The sequence below is a fragment of the Dermacentor variabilis genome, chromosome 11 (genome assembly GCF_050947875.1).
Source record: "Dermacentor variabilis isolate Ectoservices chromosome 11, ASM5094787v1, whole genome shotgun sequence".
NCBI classification, from domain to species: Eukaryota; Metazoa; Arthropoda; class Arachnida; order Ixodida; family Ixodidae; genus Dermacentor; species Dermacentor variabilis.
In genome coordinates, this window is record NC_134578.1 from 66725491 (window position 1) to 66735086 (window position 9596).

Here is a 9596-nt window from a genome sequence, read left to right on the forward strand (position 1 = left end):
AATCAACAGAAAGAAATTAGGCGGTTTCGGTTTTGTATTCCGCAAGCATTTTACAAAATACTCATCTAAATTCCAGCTGATTGCACTTAATCTGTGCATAATTGCCATCCCAAAAACTGGTGTATTCAAAATCTTCACCCACCAAATTTTTCATCGCAGCTATTTATTCCCAAGTGTCGACCATAACTGTTTGCAGATGTCAAGATACTTCTCAAGAAGCACATGCTGCATATCACCTAATTAGCCAGTGACTCCATGGCCTCCCCCGGTCTTGATAGTTTTGCACTTGCACAATTTGAAACTACATCCTGGTGAAGGTACGTTTAGACCCGAATTCGGACTTGCTTTTCATTTGAGTTATTGCACAGTGCTTTTATTATCAACTGGCATTTTTCTACAGGCCGACATATTGAAGATATTCTGTTGAAGTGTAGCCGCCGTGCTTGCTCAGTGGCTATGGTGTAAGGCTGCTGAGCAGAAGGTCGCTGGATTGAATCCCGGCCACGACGGCCGCATTTTGATGGCGGCGAAATGCGCAAACACCCGTGTACTTAAATTAAGTGCACGGTAAAGAACCCCAGGTGGTAGAAATTTCCGGAGTCCTCTACTACAGCGTAACTCATAATGTGAAAGTTGTTTTGGCACGTAAAACCCCATAATTTAGTTGTGGTGAAGTGGCCATATTAGAGTTTTTCTGGTATATCTCACATATAATTTCTTTAACGCAGACAGCAATTGCCCAGATTTTACTTACTTATGCAAGCTTCCTACTGTTAGCATCAGCTTTTTTCGTAGACGAACGAAGATCACAGATCTTGGCGTTATTTCTGGTATATTGCTGTTCTCTTAATTTAATAAACGCGTGTAAAGGACCAAGTCCGGCGGAAAACATAACACAGGTGCTGAGTCAGTCACAGCTCAATACTAACCTGATGTGCCTAATTGGTATTTCTTCATATTGCCTGACGCATACGTATGGTTCATTTATTGTATTTGATGATTTCCAATGAAACTGAGTTGCGAGTCAGGGCTCATGTTGTGTCTTTGGTCTCTAGTTTTCTGTGCGTCATTGCTTCTTCACGTAGTAGCCATTTTCTGTTTTATAATTTCAAATTTTCCCGCGGTTCTTGATTACCTTAATAAACCAATTTCATTTGTTATTGTGCAAAGGTTACGTTATTCAGTTTCCTTGACAAATCCCGCACCTGGTACGTAGACTGAAATACAGAGCTCATCAGACGCCACATCCTATCGCCACCTATCCTGAAGGTCAGTACTAAATCCACATGCACTATACCGCAAATCTTTGTGCTTCTTATACATCTGAAAGGCTAGTGCACAGCGCATATAATGATACCGCCTTAACGGACTCTAAGAAGATATGACACGTATATTGGAATAAACGCACGACCTAATGCAAATATGTAACGGAATATTCATCTTTTCTAATGCCAACACACGCTGAATAATCACCTATTAAGAGGTTTGCTGCACTGAAAAGTATCATTCAGTGGATGCTGCTTGAATGCATTTGCAGCAGAAGAACTGCTTTTAAAGGTCGTGCAGCCTAAATAACACCGCTTATGCGATGATCTCACTTACGTGTGACGAACGACATTTCACGTCATGACACGGCGACTTTTGCGGCGTCAGCCGTGTAGGGATATGCTTGATACGTACCCAGCTTTCGCGAGAGCAATAATTTTCTCCTAGAGTTACTCAGAATTAAAAATATGAAAGTGACAATTGTGGATGCATGTTTTCAAGGCTAATTAGGAAACCTGTATGTGAACATTTAGCGCAATATTTCCACGGTAACATAAAAAAATATATGGCGACGAAATACCTTGCCTCACTGTTTCAGTAATGCTGCGAAACTTTTTCAGTGCTTTTAGTTATCGCAGCTCAATTTCGCGTACTACATTTCTTGGCGTATTTCTGTTTTGAAGCACAGTTTTATTCGCGGTATATTACCACACAGTAGCAGCGATAATTGTAAATTCAAAAACACGGAAGTTCGAAAGTTTCTTGTTTCAAAAAAGCTCGTAAACATGTTTTAGAGCTTTCGAAATTTTTGATGTTTGTCTTTATCAGTGAGTGCAGGCACCAAACAATAAGTTTTCAGTAGACTAAGATCTGTGGGCTTGCACAGTTAGAGCATGCAGTCTTTCACATTAAATTTTCTTTTAATTTATAACTTCCCAAGTCTTGGTTTCTTTTAACTTCGTTGAGCATTTTCGTCAATACCGCAAGTGAAATTGTACTTATCCAACTGTATTCGGTGCTTCCAGCTATCTGCTTCCATCGAAATGGTAATTTTTATTTACACAGTGATGCGGCAGCGCCATAGGAAAAAAAAGTCTGAAATCAACCATAAGTTGTCGTAATGGGCATGCCGATACGTGCAAATATGCATATATATTTATTGTTACGTCGAAGCACAGTAGGCCGCATTTTAATGGAGGCAAACGCGAGAACAACTGTGTGGGGAAATTTCTCCTGACATTATATTGAAATTTGACTATCACCTTTAAGTGAAGGGACCAACTCCAGCAAGGTGAAAAAGTGCGTAAATCATGGTTCCGTTGCCTTTACAAAGTCGGCTCCCAGATTATTGTTTATAATAAGTGCTGAATTGAAAAGAACATTAATGTGCTGCCGAGTCGTGAAAACATCTAAGGAAGTTAAAAGTGAAGTGACGCCTTACGTCTGTTTAGCCTTAATGAACCGGAAAATTTTGAATCTTGTTCTTTGTCAAATGACTCATGCGATAAATCTAAAATAATTAGTGTTTCATGCACTAAGCACATACGTACTTGGTCATAATAAACATAAAGCCTGCCCTTTCTATATCATTTCAGCTGACATCTGAAGACACGCGAAGGAAATCCAGCCATACGGCCCGTGACATTTGGAACTATTGAAATTGTGTGTGTCTGAGCTCGGTAATCTGCTTCTGTAGCAGGAAAACGGTATGTGCCTCGGCAATACCACTGTCTGAGTTCCAACGCTTGCTCTACATTGAAATATTTAACGCAATAGAAATGGAATATAAATAAAATATCTCATCAACCTAGAATCAGGTGGAGCTATGTTTATATGAAATTCTAGCCACTACAAATATGACGGAAAGAAGACACCGTGACTGTGTTGACGCTTTGCGAAACCTTGTGCTGTTTTCGCGTACCGAACAAAAGTTAGCGAAAGATGAATTAACACACTTACCTGCGCACTGCAACGCCTGTCGCTGTGCGCCTCTTTTCAACGAGATAAAGATTCTGGGGAGATGCCATGACCAGACTGCACGCGAACTGATGGAGGCTTATCACATAAAAAAGAAAGCCCAAGACTGAGTTAGTGAAACCTCTATTAGGTTGTTTTAATCAGAAATAGATTTTTTCGATAACTGGTTGCCATGCTATGCTGATGAGTGTTCTTGTTTGCTGCGATCTCCGCATGTTCTATATGTCTAAATATGCCCATGGGCTTCCGTGAATAAAACGGTTGAAAGTTACTGCCCGTGTTGTTTATGTGTTCTCTCCCGCTGTTCCCGTCCTTCTTTGCGTTCATTATGATATGCAGACTAAAGTGTTATGGGACAAACTTTAGTAACGCTCAATGTTTCCAAGGGGGAGAAAAATGACTCGCGCGAACAAGATCACTGCCAAAGGATGTTTGTAGCAGAATGACATGTGTCAAAAACTACCGTGAACGTGTTTCCTAAATTTGATGAATAGAGACTGGCAGACGTCCTCTTTAAGAAAAATCTTCTGATTGCAGATGTGCGTTTCGGGAATATCAGTTATTGGATCTACGTTGTTGTTTTTCTAATCTGGCGTCGCAAATCTCTCCCATTTTTTTAATACATTGTCATTTGCTAGTTGGCCTTTTCTTAGTTGGTCGTTTGCTAGTGGCTGTTGCAATGTGCGAAATTATGATGATTCACGTAGAAACATATTGATAAGAAATGTTTATTCACGATAACAACATGCATTCATATGCAAGACAACTCCTTTGTTTAGAGCGTTGACGATATAAGTAAAAAGAACAGCAAGGGCCCGTACGGCACCCGTGACCCCTTTTTCAATGATGTAACGCTGACATATTCTGCTTTAGAGGCTGCATAGTTCTTTCATTATTCACATTCTTCTTACCTTGCAGCCTAAAGTGGTGGAGTACATCTTCGTTCTTTCGTGGAGCTTTACACATTGCCATTGTCTCAATTCCCGGGATTGTTACGTCCTTAGCCCTAATCGATGGCATTTGTTATTCCCTACACTGATACAAAGCTTGCTGATTTGCACGCAAATTATTAATGTTCAGTGTGCTGCACTTTTCGCTCTTTCTGCCGTATAGTTACAAAAAGATAAACTTCGGGATTCACGTGCCGAAACTACGATCTGTTTATCAGGTAAGCATTAGTTGGGGACACAAAGTATTTTCACCACCTGGGGAACGTGCACGTATTCTGGAGAACACCGGCGTTTCTGCGTCGCACATTGACTCTCTTGCGCAATAAATATCTGAGAAAGGCTGAACACTCCTAAGGAAAGCATGAAATAAATTCTATCGGCAACTATATATGAAATCAAAAGTAATGCTAAGGACACATGCTCCGGGTTTTTTTTTCTTGTTATACAATACCATTTTTGAGATGTATTAAGCATGCTCGTTGACTTAGGGCGAGGATGCCAACTGTGCTTTGTTTATCGAAATGTTCCTCATGCATCTTCATTTGCCTCATGCAGAGTGGCTAGCAGTGCCTGTGCTACTCGATATGTCGAGTAGGTACACGAGATACCGGCGCTCAGGTATGTCGTACTAGAAATATCATGGCCACAACTTGCTGTAGTTTTTTCCCGCAATTACCCTTTGAATAATAAGACAGCTTAACCCGTGCGTGAACTCGTGGGTGCGTCCTACATAGTTCGATTTATCTTCTTTCCAGTTTTTGCAAGCTCGAAAATTTATTTGTACTTTTTGTCGTGTATTCGTATAGAATGCCAGTTCCACGTAAAACATTCTCAAAAGAAGGTATTTACATATGTATTTCACTGTATTGTGATCACACATGTATCCGAGTTAGCGTAATGTTATCTTCGCCAAAGCATCAGTCTTTGAAAACTCTAATACTTTCCGTAGATTTTTAGCGCCGGTAGTTGTAGGTGATCAACCATGACCAAGCTGTATTAGTCATAGTCACTTCAAGCATACAACTTCCTGGATGTTCTGTCCTCATTAACGGTTAGATGCGTTTGACAAAGCACACCCGCGCTTGCGAGCACACCCGGCTTCAGTATTTCTGAGTTTCATTTCCTGCCGACCATATAGGGTTCCGTTTCCTAGAACGTCTGAAGAAAATGTGATAAAATATAGCGGTTCTCTACGAATCATCGGCACCATTTACGTGAATCACAATAACGAGGAGATATCACAAAACAAAGCATATTTAAAGCAGAGGATGTGTAGAGAAGGATTGGAATGATATAGTGTGCTTTCCAGCGCACTAGTCCAGCGCTTTCTAGTGGGTTGTTCTCTTCAGCGCTTTCGCTCGGGAATGTCTCTCACGATCGGTGTCCGTGCGGTGCCTTGGCTGGCTGCTCTGTGCTGCTCCTAGTCCAGTCAAATAAACGGTGGTGAGTGAGTCAAATTCGGTGGAGAGTGATATGCCCTCAAACCTCCCACCCTGGAACTTCGTTCACGCACCCTGCCATCTACAATGCCTCAGGAGGGCTCTCAGGCAGCACATCCTCCTGCAGCGACCACGTCTCCTGGTGTACATCCTGACCTCGACCCTGCCATCTTCACTGGCGTAGCTGACGCCGATGTCAAGGAATGGTTCACTACATACGCAAGGATCAGCGTCAATAACAAGTGAGCCGAACCAGCCAAATCAAGCAATACCTCGCGAATGTCACCAGTGTAGGTTTAACAACCAGGAAGCAGATTTACCGACCTGGTCTGCCTTCAAGTGATCTTGAAGGCAGACCAGGTCAATGTATTTGGTCGCGCTGCTATTCCTAAGCTGTGTGCCGAGTAGCGTTCCCAGGCGCGCTCTCAGCAGCCGGGTAAATCATCCAATTACATCGACGACATCCTGACCCTATGCAAGAAAGCGAACTCGACCTTGGCGGAGTTGGAACGGGTCAGTCTTCTATTGAGAGATATTGAAGACAACACCTTCAGCATGTTGCGCTGCCAAAAATCATCGCTCCGTGGCCGATCTCATCACATTGTGCGAAAGCAATGAATAGTTACGGTGGCCGTGGTCGTTGACCCGTCGCTTTTCATTGCGCGACGAACTCTATGCTGGCTTGGCTATAATTTCAAACCAGTCTGCGTTGCTCGAGGAAATGAAGGCGTTCGTCCATGAGGAGGTTGCCCGCCACCTGTCATTGCTAACCTTTGCGTAGCCACAGCATATGCAGGAGCCCTCCTCACGTTTTGTGGCTCTGCTCCGCCACGTCCATGAGCACGAGATCAACGTGGCTTTGCTGTCTGCTTCGCCAAAATGTCCATGCGGCTACACCTCTCAGCTCCACAGACGTCGTCAGCCGGCCCCAGGAGATGCATACACCTGCACCACTATGCTATGCAATGCATAGTGGTGCAGGTGCCGCAGGTGTCGCTATGCCGATGTCGTCCGCTGGCCCCAACCACTTGAGCAATGTGCACCTCTCCACTACGCCGACGTCGTGTCTACTCCCCGACCGCAGCCCGCCGTGCAAGCACTCTATCAGCCGCCCCGTACAACGTCTCCTGCGCCACAGACAATAGGTGGCGCACTTCGGACAATCGACCTATCTGCTTTGCGTGCTGATACGCCGGCCACGTGACACGCTTTTGGAATCGCGTACAGCTTTCTAGCGCTGCACCATGCCCGACAAGTCATCTTGTCGGTTCTCCACGCCCATATGATGACCCGCCTTCTGAATCGTCACCGGCAGCACGCCCGAGGCCTGTCACTCGGCGTTCGCCTTCTCCACGTCGCCGATTACAATCGCCGACGCGGCATTGTCCCTTCGCTCATGATTTTGACCAGGACCCAATTGAAGAAGTCAAGCCGCCTTTCAAAGTACGTCTCACTTAGGTCCTGGAAAAGGCAAACATGGTACGGATTGAACCTACGCTTCTTTAGCACATTTGCGACTGTTCAGAAGCTGCCAGCCGCACTCATCGGCAATTCGTCGGATAATGATTTTTGGCATCACCGTTGCGCACGCGAGAGCGTCGATTTTGAAGTCTTTATCGACAGTTATCTTGTTCGTATATCTTTGATGGTGGACTGAGCCTGTTGCACGTAAGCACCAAACGATGTTTCTGAAGGTTGGCTGCCATTATTCTAAGCCATTGCATGTATCCACGTCTATATTGTTTTCCGTAGAAAACCCCGTCCCGGTGGATGTAGCCATGTCAGCGCCAGCGGATACCAATTTGTTTTTCTTGATTGTCCTTCCAGAGGTGCCGCAATTGCAGAAGCAGTCTAGTGGGTAGCAGTAACGTTAAAGCGTTGATAAGATAAGGTCCCGATGCGATACGAAAACTTAGAAAAACTCGCTGAAAAATCACCTTCCATGTTCGCCCCCAACAGGATAATGCGTACTGCGTACGCCACCCCACGCAGTCATTCCTTGGTTTCGCCAGGTAAGAGTGAAAGGGGAACAGACATCATTTTTTCCTATGCCTCCACTCCATTTTGAGAATAAATGCCGCACCCGACAGCCGCATCACAACAGGGAGGAGCTTTCCGCCAATGCTCACTGTCTTGCAAGCGGAATCAGGCAAACGGAAATTAAACGTTACACCCGGATACCTCGGAACAGGGGCATGCCAGAAGAATTCTGCCGAGTGGAAGCGTGCAGATTGACGACTGCCTCTAACTTTTCATTAGAAATATGCGAGCTTACTGCAGTCACTAAAAAGTTAATTATTTATTTTAGTTATTTGGGCGGTAGACAGCGCCAATTAAAATTTTTCTTTTTGTTCCCCCGGCCACATCACTTATTTCAATGGGTGAACTTCACGTACCTCCCTGAGCCTAATATTAAGAAAACCGTAGAACTCCGTTTTGATCACCCTGTAGAAGGGGATAGAAGTGCCCATAAATAATTTTCCGAAACAAAGATGTTAAAGCATCATCCATTCTCACGCTTTATTGAACAACCCATGTACACCGAATATGATGAAAGAAATGCACAGATACAATAGTTTGGGCTGTTTTAAAGGCCTACTCACAATTCTAAACCAGTTTTCGGACGCCATATCAGATAATGAACACATTTCACATGCATGCCAGAGCATGAGCATGCCACTCTCACGGCTATGCCCAATCCAGACTTTCAAATTGCGCACATGCTAAAGAAAGCATCATAACGACAGGCTCCATTGGCAAACATGGTGTTGGGCTGCTGAGCACGAGGTCGTGGGATCGAATCCCGGCCACGGCGGCCGCATTTCGATGGGGGCGAAATGCGAAAACACCCGTGTGCTTAGATTTAGGTGCACGTTAAAGAACCCGAGATGGTCGAAATTTCCGGAGTCCTCCACTACGGCGTGCCTCATAATCAGAAAGTGGTTTTGGCACGTAAAACCCCAAATATTATTATTATTATTACCATTAGCAAACCACAAAAATCCATGGGCACTTTCCTGAGCTTAACGGCGATAGGCGGAAGCCTATCTATGACTACCTCTGTTGCTGTTGTCTGAACTGTTCTTCGAACGGACGCCGCAGTCGCCGCGAGTATGGGATGCAAGCGCAGTGCGCATGATCTTCGGAGACATCCGACTGACTTGGCTATATTTTTGTTCTTTATTTCTTTCTTCAATTTCCTTTGTTGTGTTTCTTTAAAATTTCTTTGTTTGTTTTTTGTACTAAGGTCACCTGACAACTTTCACTGATCACCCATTGTTCACCTAAGGTCATCCATCATGCAATGTGACAGCTGTCACTGGCTGTGATTGACCACCGCTTTCCTGCGTCCACAAAGGACTGTGCACGGACACTCATGAGCCACTAAACGCTTACGCCTTAAACGAGCTTACAGAGGGAGAAGCTGTGGGAAATTTTGGGAAGGTCCAGGTGAATGCAGACGTGCACGACGCCCCTGCCAGTAAACTGTGAAAGCAGTTTGTTGGTATACCAGCTTGTTAAAATGTTCCTTTCCAGAAATACATTTTGCTCGAATGCTCTTTACTAAGCATTTTATTTATAGGCGCCACACAAATCTTGTAATTTTCGAGGAGTACCATTGTACCCATATGCGTTCATATATTAATAAGGAATTTCCAGGAATTGCAGTGTACTAACAACCATGTAGTTTACGTTAAGCCTTATAAGACGTATTTATTTTGTACGCTGTCTTTTTCTAGTTGTGAAGTATAAGCTAACCCTGCCGCGACACCACGTTTGTTGTAGTCAGAGAAAACAAGTGGTCTTTGCAGCGAATGAAGTTCTTTCTTTAGTGCGAACAAGTTCGAAGCGAAGTATTCATTCATTGTGCTGCATGATAATTTCGGCGGAAATGGCAGAAAATTGCTGACCGATAGCAATGTCAGCTGAAGTTTAACCTAATGCAAGACATTTTAACTGCATC